Below are 22,518 nucleotides of genomic sequence, written 5' to 3' on the forward strand. Positions count from 1 at the left end.
CCATAGTCTCTGGTAGTGGCTGGGCCACTAAAAACATGTCTATTTTTCTTGAAAGTGTTTTGGGACCTATGGTACTAAAGATTCCAACTATTTTGAAGGATACCATCCAGCTTTTAGGTGAATTAGATGTATATAGAAAGAATTGTGAGTTATGAGACTTCCATCCCTCATGACTATGGTATTGAAGCAGTTAGACAAGTTATGAGAACAGTGGGTCACATAGATAATGACCAGATAATTTTATCTTGCACCTTATTAGAATTGATTCTAAATAATAATGCATTCCTGTATAATCAAGACCTTTATTTACAATTATGGGGAGTAGCCATGGGTACACTGTGTGCAAACTCATACGCAAATCTGGTTGTTTGTTCTTGGGAGACGCAGAATGTTTTTAATAGTGTTTTCAGCATGCATCTGAAATGATATAGGCACTTTGTAGATGATATTCTTTTAATATGGGATGGTGAATTTTCACTTTTATCTGAATTTTTAACCTATCTGGAGTCAACTACAGAGTTTTTTTAGGTTCACAGTACAAATTTCCACTGAAAAGTAGATTTCTTGGATGTTTCTATACATGAAGATATGGAATGATGGCTAACTACCACCTTGTTTCAAAAATCCTGCTGGCGAAACAGTCTGTTAGATCATAGCAGTATGCATCCAAGACATGTTTTTCCCAATATAGTCAGAGGGCAGTTTGACAGACTGAAAAGAATCTGTAAGGAAGATGATGTCCTCAATACTGAAGCTGATACCTTGGAAAATTGTTTTATAGACAGGAGATATAAGAGTACACATGTTAAAACTGTAAGAAATGATGTATTTTACAAAACTATTTGAGGTAGTGTAAAAACTAGGAATGACAAAGTGAGTTTTATTACTAAATTTGCCAATGATAATTTATGTATGTGAAATATAATTGAATGCAATTGGCATCTTCTAACAGTAACTAAAGACACAGTTGATTTTATAGGCACCACCCCAAGCTTTATCTACAGGAACAACAAAAATTTGAAGCAGCTATTATGTAGGGGGAGATCTATACAACCGATAGAACATGGATCTTTGGGCACTTATCCTTGCAACAATTGTAAGATGTGCTGTTTTATCAGCAAGTCAGTAGCTTATCACCATCTAAGCTTGAATATAGATTTTATACCTAGATTTCATGTGGCCTGCAATGAACCTAAATAAACCTGGTATATTTAGCTACCTGCAATGACCGTAATTGTTTCTATATTGGGAAAACTATAAAACATTTAAAAGACAGAATTTACAGCCATATGTATGACATTAAAAATCATAATGTGCTGAATGCACTATTGAAACACATTGTGCATTTTTCTACCCATACATTTAGCTTTAGGGTACTTCAATCTGTGTAATTAAATGCTAGGAAGGGTAATAACAATAATTTTTTTTAGAAAGAATAGAATTAAAGTGGATTTTGGGAATGCAGGCACATTATCATCCTGGACTTAACATTGCATTGTGTGTTAAGCCTGAGCTAGAAGCCAGGCGTACTAAAAAACATTTCAAGAAGCATTGAGTCATCATCATTTGAATATGTAATTAATTGGCTTTGTTTGCCTTAATTGCCTATGGATGTTTACTCATTCACACTAACAATGTTCTCTTATAAAGGATGCCTTTGGTGTATTGTTTTTAAGGATCTGATGAAGCATAGGTGGACCTATGCGAAAGCACTTATCCATTTTCATTTTTGCTGCAATAAAAGTTTTAGCTTTTATTTGAAGTGGATCATGTCATTTGTGCTTTTGGACTATTAGTGCCATCAGCACTGTTATACCTTTTCGTTTATGTAGCTGTGGTGGTCTACTTGGCTTTTTTCTACAATTTATTTTATTTATCCAGATTTCTTTAGCTGAAAGGTTGAGAGGTATGCAAACCTATTTTCTACTGCTGCCAGTGGTTAATCCGTCTCATGCACACACACACACACCTGCTTCAGTAAATGCAAGCTGACACAATTCCTTATTTCCAAGTAATGTTGTGATTTTATAACAGATCATTAAAAATATATTCCTATTTTGAGCCTTTATCCCCTGTTATTTTATGTTTATCAAGATATGTTGAGCTAAGACCTCTTAGGAGAAATCTAGAAAAAGACATGAATAATGGGAGGAAAAAGGCCCAAAAATAAGGACAATTAATATTTCTCTTATAAACTTAAGAGAGCTGATAGAATAACCAGTGCCATATTAGCATGAATTTTCTGAAGGGTATGAAGTCTACAACTCAATTGTCTGCCTTTATTCTGTGACTTCAACTGATTTGGCAAAAAACTAAAACTTTAATGAGGAACACACCAAAAATGAGTCAAAAGTCTGGACATTCTGTGAAAATCTGGACAGTTGACAGGTATTTCAAGTGGTTTGCATTCCTACTAACTGCTGCTGCTGCCAGTGATCGCTTGATTGCTTTCATTGTTTACACGCACCCACACACACACACACACACACACACACACACACACACACACACACATACACACACACACATGCATTTAATAAACTCTGCATAGGAATAGTGTTATTCCTAAACTGAGTGAATAGGGTCCATGTCTGCATCTCCCTCTCTGCAGTGTGCCTTGCATATTAATGAAGGTGCGCTACTGAGGGGGAGCCATGTACACGGATACAGAATCAGTGCTAGGGGGTGTGTTACAGTACTCACAGATCTGTAACATGCCCACTGCACTTTTAAAGTGCCATATGGCACTTTCCAATAAAGAAAGTGTCCTCGAATACTAAAATGCAAGATGTGAAATTTATTGTCCTTTAGGGGTGTGATACAGATACAGTAACACACCCCATGCATAGTAAAAGTGCCGTACGGCACTAAATAAATGAAAAGAAAGTATCCTCAGACACTTAAGTAATTGTGTACTGTAATGTTATTCAGAGGGTGTGTTACAGGTTCCATAACACACTCCCTGCATTGTAAAAGTGCTGTATGGTACTAAATCACTAAAGAAAATGTCCTTGGACACTTATTTAATAATGTGAAGTGTAATAGTTTAATTTTTAATTAATGGTAAATTTTTTTTATTTCATTTTCCTTAAAGTTTAAGCATAGCTGAATGGGTTTGCATGATGTGGTGCTTTGCTCACCAGTGCTTAAATGTATTAAAAAGTTATATACAAATATATATCTGAAATCTTCACTGCTGAGTAGTTAGAGTCCTGGTTTCACATGCAGTAGGTGCATGGTTAGAATACCAAGACAGGCCATTCAGATTTTACATGGGAAAGCATTTTTATATTAAATTTTATTTTATTTTTTGATGTAGTTAGTGATATTTTTTAACCAGGGTAATGTAGTTGGTCCAGAATCCTAGTGTCAGTGGAGATTTGAGGTGAAAACTACAATTTAAACACAAATGTCCGATACAGTACAGTCACACCCCAAGGTAATATAATGAAAGCACATAGGGGGAGGTCATGTAAAGTAAAATACATACACTTAATAATAATGTATCAATAATGCCTAGTTTTACATACGATAATGCTATATACAAAACACAAGCACCATGCCACTACTTTGGTGTTGCAGTGTCTGCCACCACTATTCAGGTGGGTGACAATTGCAGGGTCTGTTAGGATTGCTAATGGGGGGTTAACAGGCCCTTAACAAAGTAGAGTCATCACAAACACACACACACACACACACACACACACACACACACACACACACACACACACACACACACACGCACACACACACACTTAAGTGGGGATATACTTTGAAACACACGTGCGCACAGAGTTGACACTTCTCTGATTAGAACACCTACCTATCTTGTTATGTGCAATACAGACTGACATGACTATTGCATGCTCCACAGTGTTAGAAAATGTGTAACTGTGCTACTGTGGTGGATGAAATCTGTAGGGGCCCTGACTAGGTTGGTAATGGGGAAGTTAACAGGGTAGAACAGCCACACAAAATGGTCTAACCATTGCATACACACATTCAAGACAGCCACAAGGGATATGCATACAGAAACACATGCACTCACACAGTTGGCAATAGCCAGACTAGAACACCTACCTATCTACTTGTATGTACCACAGTGCTACATGCATATTGTATGGACCACAAAGATTAGGCACCAAGGACATAACTTACAACCTCTTACACCAATTAATCTTGGGAATGTCTTCATGAATGGTGGGATAAACCACACAAAGTAGGGCCTGTTTTCACATATTGCTCTTACAAACCTAGACATGTGATAGGGTAACATATCTTGCATCAGCATAATATTTCAGATGGGTATGATGTCTGAAGCTGACATATTTGTCAGTACGGCAACTGTCACATATTTGCCAATTATTTGTCATAATACCCCATTGTTTTGAGACACGGACCACATATATGTTGGAAACATCTGGACATTCTGCATACATCTGTACAGATGACTGGTATGGCCTGTAGAGTCTGACATGGTGCATCTAAGGTGGATGACAACAACAGGCTCTTTAAAGTAATGCCATGGGGAGGGGGTCAACATGCCTAAAAATGGTATAACCAATGCACACAACAGCCACAGAGGATATGCTTTACACACCCACATATTCAGTAGTATAGTTAGCTGTATTGAGATTTAAACCCCTATCTACCTAGCTGTATGTATTATGGTGCTGCCTACTTATCGCATGCACCATAGAGCTTTTACACCTAGACAGTGTCCAACAGTGGATCTAAGGTGGATGACATGAATAGGTCCTGTAAAATAATGCAATGGAGGGAGTCAGCAGGGTGGAACAGGTCTCAAAATGGTACAACCAATGCACAGGGGATATGGTTATCTCATACACACATTTGCCAGTATTGGGATTAGAACCCCTACTGATTTCATTTTCAATACTATAGTACTACATAGTTATCACATGCACCACAGAGGTTATAGGGTGGAAGAGTGTACAAAGGTACGTCTAAGATGAATGACATAAGCAGGCCTTGTAAAGTAGTGTAATGGGAGGTTTGATGGGTAGAAAAGGCCTCAAAATGCTTTAATTTACAAACACACACACCGTTGCCATTGCCGATATTAGAACTCCTACCTATTTAGTTATATGTACTATAGTTCCATGTGTTTGTCTAGTGTGCCACTAATCTTATAAAGCTGCAGAGTGTCCAAATGTATTTCTAAGCTGAATAACATCAGTAGGCCTTGTAAAGTAGGGCAATGGAAAGTTTACTGGGTGGAAAAGGCCTCAAAAGATTTTAACCTATAATCACATACACAATTGCCAGTGCTGAGAAGAGAAACCCTATCTATCTAGATATATGTATTATAGTGATATGTATTTGTCATGTGTGGCATGGAGATTAGAGGGCTGAAAAGTGTCCAAAGGTGAATGACATCAGCTAGGCTTGTAATGTAGGGCAATGTGACATTTACTGGGTGGAAAAAGCCTCAAAATACTTTAACTTATAAACACACACACACACACAGTTGCCATTGCTGAGATTAAAGCCCCTCCCTACCAAGTTATATGTATTAAGTGCTATGTATTTATCGCATGTGCCACAGAGATTACAGGGATGAAGTGTGTTCAAAGGGACTTCTAAGATGACTGACATCAGCAGGTCTTATAAAGTAGAGCAATGTGAGGTTTACTGGGTGGAAAAGGCCTCACAATGCTTTAACCTAGGAACACACACACACACACACACACACACACACACACACACACACACACACACACACACACACACACACACACACACAAGGCAGGTAAAGTGAGATTACAACTGCTACCTCGCTACTATTACACAGTGGAGGTTACCTTCTTACTGGCACATCCCAGTGGTTACAATTGGTTTGCAAATGTCTGCATGAGGACATCACTCTATGCCTTTCAGGGTCTCTCTCTCTCTCTCTCATTATGCCTCTCTCTCTGTCTTTCTGTTTGTCTCTCTCTCTCTCTCTCTCTCTATTCATCTCTGTCTGTCTCTCCATCACCCTCGCTCAGCTTGTCTATAATTAATATATTTGTGTATGTTACCTATTTATATGTATGCCTATCACACTCAACAGATGCAGATATATCACAAATGTGCCACATTCAGATAGCTGCGTGTAATCCTGTCTGATGGGGGTGGGGAAACACAGTTAAGGTGTACATAGCTGTCTGTATGTGAAGATATATCTGGACAGCAGAGTTGCATAGTCAGATGTGGGGGTTCATACATGGGCTGTAATTCTTTATGTATAGGAACCTGCCTAGTAAGACTTTCAATAGTAAGAGTTTGACTCCATTCCAGAGGTAGCTGTAGTCCAGTCCAGGATTTTGTGTGCTAAAGATGATTGGCTGCTGAATCTGTGCAAACAATCCAGCACTTCGGTGATATACTGTGTGAGGAATCTCCTGGCTGTGTGCTATCCTTATTAACTGAGTCATATCCGGGTGTGGGTGCAGAGTGCATTGGTCAGAGCAGAGTTTTCCATAATATATGTGGTATATTCTACATAGCACTATAATTTCCTGGTGTGTCAGTGGCAGATCAGTATAGTGTAAAGTGTGGGAGCACTGACAGACATTTCTTTGCTGACCCCATACACTGCAGGGATCTATGTTACAGCACAATTTGTTATTGTGTGCACATGCTATATTTGTCTGGCCATTGGTTCCCCTTCCCCTTATATGTGTCTCTTTGTCCTACTGTAAAGCAGTCACAGCCTTAGTCCGCAGTTGCTGTTGTTATGTATTTGTAGTTATGGTGTGGTGGGGTAGAAGTCATCACATCACACACAGGGTTACAGACCTCACACCTCTGAATGTACCTTTTTAGCAGGTTGTCCATCATTCTGCCCCATGCATCTGCTGTGGTACTCAGACAGTTTGTGTTGCACTGTTATTGCAAGCCTATAGGTTGGGCATAGCTCTCAGACTCTTACAGACAGACATCAAGGAAGAGTAAACCTGTCTGGTGGACATCTACAATAAATACTACAATAAATAATCTCTATAATAAAAGGAAAAAAATGCTGTCCAAGACCAAGAAGGAGCTGGTATCTAACTGGAAGCAATCTCGCCTTAGCCGGAACAAGCAAATACAAGCACTAGTGAAATCCTCCAAAGCAATCTTCGAGTCCAAACTGGCCACATCCACTAAAGACAATCATAAGACTTTCATCACATATGTCTGCAATCTCAAGGGAAGCACCCAGATCTGCTTAGAACTGATAGTCAAGGACACCACATACACAAACTTTGTAGATGTAGCCAACCAGTTGGCAGACAGGTGCAGTGAAAACTTCACTCCCTATCCCCCCAATCAGTAAAACAGGGCATCTCCAGTACTTGCCCCTGCTCCCATTATCTCTAGGGAGCAAGTCATCACTGCCCTCTCAAAGGCAAAAAATGCAGCCTCTATGGGAACTAATAACATCCCAGGCTACATCCTACATGAACTCAGGCAGGAACTTGCAGCACCATTAGGGCCCCTATTCAACCAAAGCCTGAGTACCAGCTTCATCCCAGCCAAGTGGAGGACAGTTACTCTCATCCCTTTGCACAAAGGTGGAACGTCCACCAATACAGGAAATTATAGACCCATCAGACTAACTAGCCTGATCTGCAAGGCCATGGAGTGGATTATCATGGACCTCATTAACAAGGACATTGGCAGCCGCCAGACACTTGATCCCACACTGTTTGATTTTGTCAAGGGGAGGTCATGCCTGTTAAATTTGGTCAACTTCTTTGAGACAGTCACCAAGGCCATAGACGAGGATTAGATGGTGCACACCACTTACCTTGACCTGGCAAAGGCCTTTGATACTATTCCCCACTCAGGTATAATCGATAAACTATCTCAATTAGGCATCAATCCATATTTTACCAGATGGGTAGCAAACTGGCCCACTGATAGAACCCACCTAGTCAAAATAGGGGAAGCCACCTCAAGTAGTAGACCCATAACAAGCGTTGTACCCAAGGGATCGATATTGGAGCCTCTGCTGTTTGGGATATACATCTAAGAGATGCAGGCCAAATCTAGTGGGCTACGGATGACCAAGTTTGCAGATGACTGCCAGCTGGGTTGTTGTTGTGTCTTTCAGCTTTTCCCGGTTAGGGGTCACCACAGCGGAATTCCAGTCCGCTAATGATTGGCAGTAGATTTTTACGTGCCGAGTTACCAGCTCTGACATACAACCTTCAATGAAGGTATGTCCATTCATGCATGTCTCCACACAGAAGTCACTCTAGCTGAGAATCGAACAGAACAACATCTTACTGTGAGGCGACAATGCTACCACAGCACCACCACCGCAGTGCAAGCTGGGTGCTGTCATCAATTCCCCTAGTGATGTGGACATCTTCCAAGAGGGTCTCACCCAAACAAATGACTGGTGCCAGAAATATGGCCTCAAACTGAATGCCAAAAAATGCATCATCATCATCATCATCATCCCTTTTGGGGAGGATGATGTTCCCACAAATTATTACATTGATAATAAGGCACTAAGCATGCAATCAGTCATAAGGGACTTGGGAACCCAGGCTGATAGCAAACTGACTTTTGACCACCATATTGCCTCCAATGTATAGAAAGCTTTCTACATGGCCCAACTCATTAGTAAGTGTATGTCATCCAGGGACAAGGTGGTCATAGCATTCCTGCATTCTTCCCTTATAAGACCGATTACTAAATACAATGCCCCTTTCGGCATATATTTCACAATGCACATGCAGCAGCTGGAGAGATGACAGAGATACCACACCCAGAGAATCCAGGGCCTCAAAATTCTTCCCTCCACAGATAGGCTAAAAGCCCTGTCCCTATACTCAGTCTCTTGCTGACTCCTCAGAGGTGACCTCTGTCTGCCATACAAAGCAATCTCAGACCCCGCCCTGATGGGACTGCTGCATATCCGGAATTCAAGCTCCACTCAAGTAACCCGCATGTGAGACCTTAACCTGGTCTGTGACATCAACAGGACTTGTTGAAAGGACAGATTTGTGTCCCAGAGACTCCCCCTTTTGTGGAATATACTCCCTCTCCACTTAAAGCAGAGTACCTCATTAAACCTTTTTAAGTGTAACCTGGATAAGTGGATTGGGGAACAGAAAATACACCCCTGGGATTCCAACTATGTCCCTGCTGGACAGTGGCATAGAGTGCTGACTTGTTGGAACATGGGCTAAATTCTTAGCTAGGCTTGTAAAGGCCTTAGGGCCAATAGCATAGTAACTTCCTATGATCATATGATCCTATGATCTGGACAGGCCAATATATAACATTCACACACAAGCCCAGACATGGAGGCAGACTCTTAATATTGCTCTTCCAAACATACACAGTTGTATTAGCTTGCATTTACTTATGGGTTTGACATCTGCATCTCTACTGTCTGTCATCGCTGTTTTCACATCAACCTTTAATGGTTTGCCAATAGTTTGGCAGGCAAATGCAATGTGATGACAAGCCGAACAGATATACGAGTCAAACAGTTCCCTATTAGAACCTTGAAGGTCCACTTATCTGAATACATAAACACCGACATGTCTTCATAGAACCACGAAAACATTGAACGTCCTGAAGCGAGAAATCCAAAATGTTGAATCGTCATGGATGGCCCTTCTGCGGTATAGCTCCATAAGGTAAGTGTGCGATAGTTATAGGCCTTAGGGATAGGGTAAGGGTTAAGGTAAGTGCATAGATTGTAATGTATGTGAGATTTAGTGTAGGGTTAGAAGTAGGGTTTTGTTAAGTGTATGTGTGTGGATTATTTATTTTGTTTGGGTATAGCTTTTTAAGGTAAGTGTGCAATAGTTATGGACCTTAGGGTTATGGTGTGGGTTAAGGTAAGTGCATACATGGTGGTATATGCAAGATTTAGTTTAGGGTTAGAAGCAGGGTTTAGTTTAGGATTAGAAGTAGGGTTTTGGTTAATGTATGTATGTGGTTCATTTATTTTGTTTGGGTAGGTAGTATGTAGCGGGTGGTGGGGTGGGCCGACTATGATGGTTCGAGTTTTTGAATTTTGTGGTTTAGGGCATTCCGTGTATTCGCAGTTCATGGAATATTTGTCGGTGTTTATATATTCAGTGACTAGGGCTTTCGCGGTTCCAATATAGACCTGAGTCAAACATGTGGACATTCTGTGACACCCTCTCATTCCACGAGTATGGATAGTGCCCACTGACTTGTTGTTAATACTGACACAGTGACATAGCAGCCATTATATCCTGGCACTCGACTGACTTGTCACAACCTGCTGTTGTAGTAGGCACTGTGTAGGTTACTCACACCACTGTACTGTCCATATGTTTGGCCCCCTTTCCCTCCATTGTCCAGCTTTCCTGCAGTAACAAATATTGATTTCTGGCCAGTGTGTACAACTCCTACTAATGCCGAATCTGACATGCAAAACAGATGCCATGGATGGTCACGGACAATGGACACTAAAAACTACTGTATTGTAGTTAGACCACTAAGTCACAACAGCCACCAGTAAGTGGTGTCTACATGCTGACACTATTAACCACAAACATACATAGCACATTGACCCCCTGCATACTGTAGAAGTAGAACAAATTATCTAGTTGATTGCGACAGCCCTTTGGAATGTGTGGCTTGATGCTATCACCTTACAGACATAACTGTTACTGCAATTCTATGTGAACACAGGTGTGTTGAGGGGAAGGTGGGCATACCTCTCAAGTGTACACATCTTTACAGACTGTGCAGATGTTTATCTCATATTTTGGGTCCATTTTTCATAAAATTGTGGTTGTGTGGCAAATAATGGTGAATTCATTACAGACTGAAGTTAGAAATTAATGACAGATATTTGCATTTCAGGCTTCTTGACCTTCAGATAATTCATGCTACTGCAACAGCTCTTTTTCTATCAACTTTCTATGTTTGTAAGTGCAATATTTATGGCAATGCATTTTTGGGTCACCTGATGTGACATGGCAGCTTGGAATTAGTCCCTCCCTTTGTAACTTATTTTTCCTTAGCCTTACTAACCATAATATTCAACCCCATATAGTACCTAACTAATCCATTGATAAGGCTACTCAGAGCCAATAGCTGCATTTAAACACAGAAAGACAGCTTACAAACTATCTCCCCTCTCTTCAAACTTTCTGTGGACCCTATCTACAGTCTTTGTTAGTGATAGTCACAGTACACACAATCCCTTAATATTTTCAGCTTATGGTGTAAAAGAAAACATACCGAAAACATTTTTCCTGCTTTGTTTCCTATCTTTACTGATTGTTTTCTGCTAGCACTGATGTTAGCTGCTGATCCAACCCACTCCATTCATCCTTGCTATGCTCAGGCTCACTCTGCTCCCCTACCCTACCCCCATTCCCACCCACCCCCACTTTCATGACCTTTATATCTCATACCCCCTTCCCACATCTCTGGTTTAAACAGTCCCAAAATTCCCAACCCCCTCTTACTTCTCCTCACACCCTATGTCTCTACCCCCTCCTGCAACACCCTGTTTCAATAATTCCTCCACCATGTGTATCATAATACCTTCTCTCTATTCACCTTTATTGAATCCAATCAACCCCCCAGAAAATTGACCTCTCCAGCTCACATTTCCAAATCCTATCACCACACATTCTTTCACCTTGCAATACACATGGTCCATACTCAGTCTATACCCCCCTTCATTCTAGCTGCCCTACTAACATACCTTGCCTTCTTTACATCCTTTCATACTAACCTTGGTCAAACTCTTCCAGCCCGTACACTTTCCTATCCTCTTCTCTCCATGGAACCCTCCATACCCTACCTAAATTCCCCTTCTCTTTTCTATACATCCTGTTCTCAGATCCACAGACTTAGAGTCTGCCCCAACTCAACTTCCTCCCACAAACATAAATATAAGTCTGATTACCTCTATCCATACTATACTTAATCTAGCCATCCCACAAACAGCCTACTACTAGACAGAGACATCCACCCCAATCCTGGCCCTACCCCCCAACTACCACAAACATTAACCTGGCTAAACATCTCAATATATGTGCAATAAACATTCAAAGTCTTACTAACAAAATCACAGAGTTGCACTCCTGGATCACTCAATATTCCCCACATATCATAGCCCTATCAGAAACCTGGTTACAACCACACATCTCTGATATTGAAATCTTACCCCCCCCACACACTACAATATATACTGCCTAGACAGAACACCAAAAAAGGTAGAGGAGATGCAATTATGTATTCTGACCTCCTCAACCTATCTCCTCTATCTTTATCACCCCCTAACTTTCACCTTGCCAAACTACTTTTCTAAACTGTCACCTGAACCCCCACAAGAAATTAGCCATCATAGCTATCCTATCATGGATTTTACTACATATTGCCTATGAGACCATACTACTTGGTGACGTCAATATTGACTGGCTAAAACTATCTACCACCTCTCCCTCCCACCATATAAACCTTCACGGCTTCCATCAACTTATCTCAACCCCTACCAATTTCAACAACAAAAACACAAACTGCTACACTTTGGAGTGGATTCTTACCTCTAAGCCTACCCTATATCATAACCCCAGGACCCTACCCAACTCGCTATGTGACCACCTCCCTACTCAAGTCATACAGCACTCCCCTCAACTCCCACCATATTAGAGAAAATTGCAACCTTTCTTCATTTAATGCTGTAATCTTCAATGACAGTCTCTCTGCCATTAACTGGAACCACATGAAATACCTCCCCCTTAATGATGCAGTACTACAGTTAGCTAGGGTTAAATTATTCCCGGCTCCACTAAGTCTCCTCTTCAGTTTTTCCCTTGAAACTAGTCTAACTCTCAACTTAAGCACTCAAAAAGTATCCTACAGCCCAGCACTTGTTCAGACCTAATAGCAAGCACTAATATACCCTGACACTTTATTGCCCAGCAGGGCAAGGCTCTTTATTCACCCCTCACCAACCAAGTGACTAAGCAGCTCACCCTACTATTCAGGCATGACCAAAGGGCAATTTTAGGTGTACTCTCCAGTCCAGTTGGTGAATCTGGGTATCCTGAGGCAATGTTACAACTGCCTCATGTACACAGACAACCCTCTCCTCCTGCCACAAAACACTAACATATGGGAGAGATGCAATTATACAGCCAAACTAGAGGCTAAGCTGTCTCCACTCAAGACTGGAACAGACAGTCAAGCGGAGAAGGTAAACACTTGCACCACACTTCCAGCCCCACATAGACCTACTAAACTAGCACTGGCAAAAATACACATAAATACACAAAATCTTACTTGGAGGCTCTAAATAAAAACCTGCAAAAGCATTAGAGGCCTCCAAAGCATACCCTCAAACAGCCTGCACCTCCCATCACAAACCAGACAACACATAAAACACAAAATAAGTGTGCCACACAATCACAGCCCTTAAGGCGAAATAACATACCTAATACACTAGTAATAGGTGGCTCTATAGTCAGGCATACTGATTTCTCACTCACTAGGCTGGACAAGCAGAAGGTTACTGTTAGCTGCCTTTTGGGATCCAGAATCCGCCACATCACACAAGCACTCAGGTCACTCCAGAACAAGTACAAATATGACTCTGGCATTGTTCATGTAGGTGTGAATGACCTGTAACATACCACCCTGGACTACATGAAAAGAGACATGGAAGAGCTCTCTGATCATGTAGCCCAGGCTGATATGACCCTGACCCTGAGTAGCATCCTGCCTTCACCAAGAATGATACCGCAGTATAAATAAAAAATGATCAGTTTCAACAATTGGCTAAGCTTCTGGTGTCATTCAAAAGGGTTCCAGTGTCTGACAGCCTGGGACGACATGCTCGACAAGCCGCGTTGCTTCGCAATAGATGGCTTGCACCTGTCACTCCTAGGCTTTCGAATACTGGCCAAGGATCTTTCTGCCCCCATAGTGCCTTTTTTAGGCAAGGCTCAAAGTCAAACCCACCTCCGTAAACAGCACAATTAACAAAAAACTGAGGGTTATGCTACTCAATGCCAGGAGTTTAAATCTCAAAATGCACATACCCGAAGCACTCCTCAGTATGGAGAACGTCGACATCTGTGCAGTAACTGAAACCTGGTTCAAGGCTCCAGAGACCACCCCAGTACTACCGGGCTACAACATGTACCACACGTTTCGGCCACAGAACACGGATCGAAACACAAAAGGAGGGGGAGTATCCATATTCCTCAAGGATACCTACACCTCCAGGTTAGTGGCGCAGCATGATACCTCTGAGATCATCCATGTGCAACTAACATCGGGCAAATCTGCAATGCAAATTGTGGCCTGCTACAGATCACCCTCCATGACCCAGGACCACCACTCCACTTTTCTGGAGACACTGGAAAACATGCAGGTCCTACCGAACACCCTGATATGGGGTGATTTCAATTACCCTACCGTTAACTTGGAAAACTACTCAAGTACAAACTCCCAGGCCCAGCGCTTTCTGGAATTCATCAACTCAAATGCTCTGGATCAGCTGGAAAACTCCCCTACCAGAGGTGAAAACATATTGGACCTGGTCATCACCAACATGGGCGACAGGTGTTCCACATCAGAGGTCAACCCATCACTGGTTAGATCAGATCATAAACTAATCACTCTGGATGTCCACATCCCACCACCACCCCCAACTAAGGAAACCACAGTAAAAAACTTTTCTAAAGCAAACTTCATCTTTCTTAAGACAGAGGTGATAAGTTTCACAGCCCCCAGGCTAAAGGATAATACTTCCTAAGGTGCAGACACCTTTACAAATGCACTCTATGAGCAACTACAAGGATGCATGGATCATGCCATCCCTAGCAAAACCAAGACTCACTCCTCTAAGAGAAGGAGACCAGTCTGGTGGACTCCTGCAATAAACAGGCTATACAATAGAAGGAGGAAACTAGTTCAGAAAAAAAGCAAATCCCAAGGAGGAAAGACATCCCTGATTAGTATCAGTAAGACACTAAGGTCCCTCATAAAATCATCCAAGGCTAACTTCAAAAGAAAAATAACCAAGGATTCAAAAGATAACCACAAAGCCTTCTTTAGCTGTGTTAAGAACCTAAGTGGCAACTCACAGATATGCACTGGACTAATGCAAAATAGCCCAAAATATACTGAACCTACTGATATTGCCAACATCCTGGCAGATAGATTCAGTGCAAACTTCACTCCCCTCTCACCCACAACAATACCGGAAAAGTGTAGTGTCCCAGAAATCACAGACTCACAGGTGAAAACAGCCCTTTCAAAATCCAAAAGCACAGCATCAGTGGGGCCAGATGGTGTCCCAGGCTGTGTCTTGCATGAACTACAGAATGAACAAACCCCCTACCTAAACACACTGTTCAACCTCAGCCTCTCAACAGGCTACGTGCCCATAGAATGGCACACAGCAATGGTTATTCAACTCCTCAAAGGAGGGGCCACAACTGACCCTGGTAACTATTGCCCCATAAGCCTGACTAGCCTGGTCTGCAAGGCTATGGAGTGCATCATCATAGAACTCATTAACAAAGACATTGGGAACCTCTAAACACTTGACCCAACCCAGTTTGGCTTTTGTTTGGGCAGAGCATGCCTACTAAACCTGGTTGACTTCTTCAAGACAGTCACCAAGGCCATAGACCACAAAGGTTGTTCACACAGCCTACCTTGACCTCACCAAGGCTTTCAACACCATTCCCCACTCGGGTACAGAAAAAACTCACCAGTCTGAATATAAACTTCTACGTCACGAGATGAGTTGCCAACTGGCTTATAGACAGAACACACACGATAAGAATAGCAGGCTCCAGGTCCGACTCTAAACCAGTCACAAGTGGTGTCCAGCAAGGCTCAGTCCTGTGACCCCTACTTTTCGGCATCTACTTCTTAGAAGTACAGGCAACACAGGAAGACTATGGCTAACCAAGTTCACCGATGACTGCAAACTGGGAGCCATAATTGACTCTCCGGCTGACATGGACATCCTCTAAAAGGGCCTTACTGAGATGGACACCTGGTGTCAAAGTCACGGTCTCAAGCTAAATGTCAAAAAATGCATAGTCATCCCTTTTGGGAAAAACAAAATCCCACGAATTACCACATAAGTGGCAGCCGCCTTAATACAGAAGAGGTAATAAGAGATCTGGTGACCCAGGTAGATAGTAATCTCTCCTTTAACAATCATATTACCAAAGTAGTTAGGAAATCCTTCCATGTGGCCCATCTAATTACTAAAGGGTTCGCATCTAGAAATAAAGAGGTTATAGTGCTCCGCTACTCATCACTCATCAGACCCATCATATAGTACAATGCCCCATTTGGGATGTACCTCACAAGACACTTCAAACAGATGGAGAGACCACAAAATTACCTCACCAAGAGGATTACTGGCCTCAAACATATGTCTTATGCAGCCCAACTGAAAAAACTCTGGCTGTACTCAGTGGCATATCGCTTATTCAGAGGTGATCTCTGCCTGACTTACAAAGCCATGTCCAACTCAGAATTGATGGACATGCTCCACCTAAAGAAATCTAAGTCCCTTCGAGCCACGTGCTCTAGTGAGCTAAATCTCACCACAACAATAAATAGAACATGCTGGAGGGATAGATACCTGTCACAGAGACTCCCCACGCTTTGGAACAAAATTCCAAACTACATTAGGCAGAGCCCCTCACTAACACTCTTCAAGAGAAACCTTGACAAGCGGATGGGTAACAGAAAATACACACCTGGGATCACTTCCTTGGCTCTGCTTGACAGAGGATCAGTTAATTAATCAATGGGGCATTGAAAGCCAATGCACTCTGTCTAGGCTAATAAATGCCCTTGGGCAGGTAGCCTACTACCTACCTATGAACCTACAATTCAATCGCACATTCCTTTATATCCTGGACTCCTTAGCTCCCCTATGAAAAGTTACGATCAAATCATCCTACTCTCCCTGGCTCTCTAAAGACACCCTAATGCTCATGAAACAAAGAGACAGCTACTGGAAACAATGGCTAAAATTCAAATCTGCAGCTATTTTCCAAAATTACAAATAACTATGAAACCTTTCAAAAAACTAATCAATAATGATAGGAAAAAATTCTATTATGATGCACAGGTCATGCATTAGTCCAACCCAAAAAAGATTCTGGCACACCATGAATACAATTCTACACCCTGGTAAACCTACCACTCCCAACCCCTTCCCTAATAAAACTCCCCAATAAACTGCCACCTTACTTAATACATACTTTAATGGATCAATTCAAAAATTAACCCAAACCTGCCAAAGTCAAAATGCCTCACACACTGCACATACTACAACCAAGACCACCTGTGTCTCCACTGCTTACATAAAATCACTTCTGCTAAAACACAAACCATGCTCTCCCTTTTCTGACAACCTTCCTCTCCTCTTCCTCAAACTTGCAGCCCACTCTATAGCCTATCCTATGTCAATCCTCATAAACAGATCCATCCAAGAAGCCACTGTCCCTGACATTTGGAAATCCTTCTTCACCATATCACTTCACAAAGGAGGCAACTTCACAGATCCATCTAACTACAGACCCATCACCATTCTCTGTCCACTGTCCAAAATCCTTGAAAAATGTATTCACAAGCAGCTTCTAAAACACCTAATAGACAATAACCTTCTCACCCCTACCGAACATGGCTTCAGACCCAACCACAGTATTGCCACAGCCCTACTATCTTTTACCCACACTGTAGCTGAAGCCAGAGAAACAATCTTCTCATATCTTCCCTCTTTCTCGACCTCTCCAAGGTTTTTGACACTGTCTCTCATCCCATGCTTATTGCTAAACTAACAGATCTTAACCTATCCCCTTCCACTATCCAGTGGTTCACTAGCTATCTCTCAAACAGGCTCCAGTCTCTGCATTGGCAGTCAGCCTGTTCTCCTTTCCAACCTATCCAAACTGGTGTCTCTCAAGTCAATATATTTACTAATCAACTATATTCCTCCTGTGCCTCCTCATCTGTCATACAATGCGCCAACAACTGAACCCTCATATCTTGCTCTGACACCATCTCCAACCTTCTCTCCATCACCCAAAATACTTTCCCGTCTGTAAAAAAATGGCTTACTGATCACCAACTCATTCTCAACCCCAAGAAACTAAGCTACTATTATTCCTTGCCAAATCTGTCTCCCATTACAAATCCACTTTTACCATCTCATCCGCTGAAAACACGCTTATCAAAGCAGAACCACACACCAAACTACTTGGTATTATAATTGATGACCAGCTAAAATTCAGCATACACGTACAACACTACATTAAAAAAAAAACAACCAGAAATTGGGTCTTCTCTATAGAAATAAAAATTCCTAGCTCCAAACTCCAAACCCGCCCTATTTCAGGCCTTCCTCCTTCCTTGCCTTCTCTATTCCTCCCTAATTCTGACCCATCTCCAATCATCCCTACTAACCTAACTTGAACATACCTATAACAATATAGCCAGGTTTGCCTGTGAACAACCTTATAGAACACATCACTACCTTGCCCTGAAAAAACTTCAATGGCTCAAAAATCCCCCAGCTCCTGCTTCTTTCCCAGCTGTAGCTTAAACACTCCTTGCTAAACAAGTCCTCAGTCTGTCCCACTATTTCTTCTTTAGTATCTCCTTACATCCCTACTCATCCACTTTGTAGCTCTGGCCAGAGTTTACTTGCCATTTATAAACCAAACATAAATATTGTCAAACTCTTCTAAAAAAACTCAGTGTCCCAAGCCTGGAATAGGCTTCTTCCAGAGATCTGTAGCATTAACTCTACCAATTCAAAACTCAAAAAACACTTCTTGAACTCTAAATCCTGCCCTTGTCACCATCCCACTTCATTTCCCCTCTCACACTCAAGCTTTCCTGCCTCTGATTCCTCCTTCTCACTTTTTTTGCTGTGCAATTATTTACTATTGCATCCTTGAACTTCTACTACTCTACCAGGCCTAAAAAAATGCTTACTTTGTTTACATTGCCTATGCTATGAAAATACTCTAATTGTATTCAAATTGTATTTTGATATTATCTATGTAATTGTACACTAACTGCATATATTATTATCTATGTAATTTGTGACTTTTAACACTGTATGACTACCCTAACTAAAGCTTTTCTCCTAGGGTATCCACTGAAAATGGGTCTTATGACTCATCTGGACTAACCCGGTTAACAAATGTCAAATAAATAAATAAATTGTCCCTGTTTTAGGGCCTTTTCCCCTCATTTCTTTATGAATTTGTGTAGATTTCTTGCTGTAAGAAGATTAGAATTATGTATGGGACTCCAACATTGACGTCCATGCATTTGTCCTTTGACCCCACTGTTTGTAAGTCCCTCACATAGTGCAGTGGATTTTGCTGGCCAAGGGCCTACTATATATCGTCGGTCAACCATTATTTGGGTGAGTGTTCCTGTTGTCCCACATAGCTGTCTATTGTCTGCTGCTATCCTGGTAACCCACACCATTTCCAGGCATACATCCAGCAATACCGTGCATATGCTACCACAGTCTACTACCCCATTAATTTACTGCTAATAAGAGTGACTTACCTTGTGCCAGCAGCAATTGAGAGGGCAGTTCTTCAGGGCTGACTCTGTCAGATGTAGGCAGTGCATGGCTTATACATGGTAAGGTGTAGGTTATGTGATGTGGCTGGTATCATTTTTACTGTATGTAGGTGAGTCTGAGTGGAGTGTCAGTCTCTGGGCCCTTAGGGTGTCAGTGTATGCGCTATGCATTGCTTCTTTGCCAAGACCAGGGCATACTGGGCACACCTACATCTGCCTACAGGGACAGGCTGAAGGGGTTCCTCATCCAAGACCCCCTGTGCATGTGGGGAACTTGGCAATGGTAGGAGCCTGTGTGCCCCTTCCCTGTGATGTTCCTACAGCAGCTGTTTCCACAGGATCATATTGTGTATCATGGCAGATACTATGAACATGTGTGTACATGTGGCTGGAGAGTACTGCAGGGCTCCACCAGATATGTCAAGTCAGTGGAAACATGACTTAAGCAGACCAAACACATGCTCTATGATGTTCCTAGTTTGTGCATGTGCCTCATTATGGTATTCTTCAGTGGGTGTGTGTCATCATCCACGGTTCCAGTGCATAACCAGCATCCCCCACTAGATGGCCATATGGGATGTCCCCTCTGGTACAGCTGTGAGGTGTGCCATATGTGGGAGATATGATAAGTACCAGGGCTGGCAGCACACATATTGATGATAATGTCCTGGGCATTATACACAACCTGGCAGTTGATAGAGTGTTATCCCTTGCGGTTGAATTAGACTCTACCCTTCTCACTAGGTAGTTCTTTGATGTACACATGAATGCAGTCTATGTACACATGAATGCAGTCTATGGCACCCAGTACCTCCGAGTAGTGTGCTACATGGTGGAAGATATGCAGATTTCTGGTCCTCTCCTCAGGGGTATTGGGGAAATAAGTGTGCTCACTGGCATGTGTTAGCATGACATTCAGGAACTGGTGGAGTACCCTGGATGCAGATGCCTGTGAGATCCCCATGATGTCCCCAGTAGGTCTTTGGAAACTATCTGTAGCTAGTATTCTTAAGGCTACACATACCTTTGTTTCCACTGGGATAGGTTCCCCTCTGTTGGCTGTGGGTCTGAGGTGAGGGTGGTAGAGCTCGGTGAATTGCTGTAGTATGTCTCTGTCCACTCTCTGCTATACTATTTTCAGCTCATGTAGTCCCTGAAAGGTTAGCCTGGGCCTGAACACCTTTCTCCTTCTCAGTCTGGATTGGTTGTCATTATCATCCTCATCACTGCCCTCGGCCTGTAGCATGTAGAGATGTAGCAAAGCAGCAGCCACTATCATTTTGTCAGTTAAAATTCCCAAGTCTGCACTCCAATGGGCCAGAGTATTTGGTGAATCAGATTAAAGGGTGTCTGCATACTTTATACTGGATATATATATATATATATGTATATATATATATATATATATATATATATATATATATATATATATATATATATATATATATATATATATATATATATATATATATATATATATATATATATATATATATATATATATATATATATATATGTGTGTGTGTATATACATATATTTTGACTAGCCCCCCTTTCGAGCCGGCGACCACGGTTGATCTTAAATATCTCTCTTGGAAAACGGCCTTCTTAGTGGCCATTACTTCAGCTAAAAGGGTCTCTGAACTTCAGGCTCTATGTGTTAAGCCGCCGTATTTATCCTTCCATCCAGATAGAGTTTACCTCAGGATCAATCCTTCCTTTCTGCCTAAGGTGTCTTCGGAAGCTAATATTAATCAATCTATTAAACTTCCCGTGTTCTTTCCCCATTACCAGAACAAAGGAGAATATAAACTGCATTCCTTGAATGTGCACAGTCAATTACGTTTTTATACTCATTGAACTGCTGGTCATAGGCAATCTGACCAGTTGTTTGTCTCCTTTGCCAAAACAAGTTTAGGCAAGTTAATTTCTAAAGTTACACTATCACGGTGGATAGCTAATTGTATCCTCTTAGCGTATCAGAGTTCGGGAAGGCCTGCACCTCAGGGAGTCCGAGCTCATTCTACTAGGGCCGTCGCTGCTTTGGCGGCTTTTAAATCTAGCGTCCCCTTAGATGATATTTGTTCTGCAGTCACTAGGGCCTCATCTCATACCTTTATCAGCCATTACAAACTGGATGTTGTCTCCAGAGGTAGGGCGTCCTTTGGCTCTGCAGTGCTCCGGAATGTTCTTCCATAAAGGCCACCCAGGATTCAGGTAGCTGGGAACTCTGTCCCAAAGGTTGCTGACAAATGAAGTTCCTACTTCAGATTTAGAAGTTATGTACTCACCATAACGTTCCATCTGAGTAGGTATCTTCATTTGTCTGCAACCATCCCCCCCTCCTTCCCCCTGACCTATAGGATCTGTCTTGGATTAGCCCCTTACGGGGCACATTAACATTGTTTATATCGGGCAAACTTGATCTGAGGTCAGTTAGGGTTGGCAGGGGATTATGGGTAAAGGGAGGAGCTAGGAGCTCGGATCTATGCTGAGGTAAAAGTTGCCGGCTCGGATCCGATATATCGGATTGGATACATATATACATGTATATATATATATATATATATATATATATATATATATATATATATGGATATATATATATATATATATATATATATATATATATATATATATGGATATATAGATGCATCCTGTGTGATCAGCTGACTGTGATATATTCCACCTGCCAGCTACATTATTGAGGGGTTTGAATGGCCCACTGTGAGTGGCAGATGGCTTATTAGTCATTTATAGTTGATTGGCTTTTCTCAGCTATTTCCTTTTATTTATTTATTTACTTTTGCAATTTCCTCCACTTCTAGGCCCCGCGGAGCTCCATCCAAACCTGTGGACCTAGTGTTAACACTGATGAGCAGAAAGGGCCCTCCCCTGTACATGAGCACACTCAGCATTTCTTTAACC

The sequence above is a fragment of the Protopterus annectens genome, chromosome 1.part2 (assembly GCF_019279795.1).
Source record: "Protopterus annectens isolate FY-2018-M chromosome 1.part2, PAN1.0, whole genome shotgun sequence".
NCBI classification, from domain to species: domain Eukaryota; kingdom Metazoa; phylum Chordata; order Ceratodontiformes; family Protopteridae; genus Protopterus; species Protopterus annectens.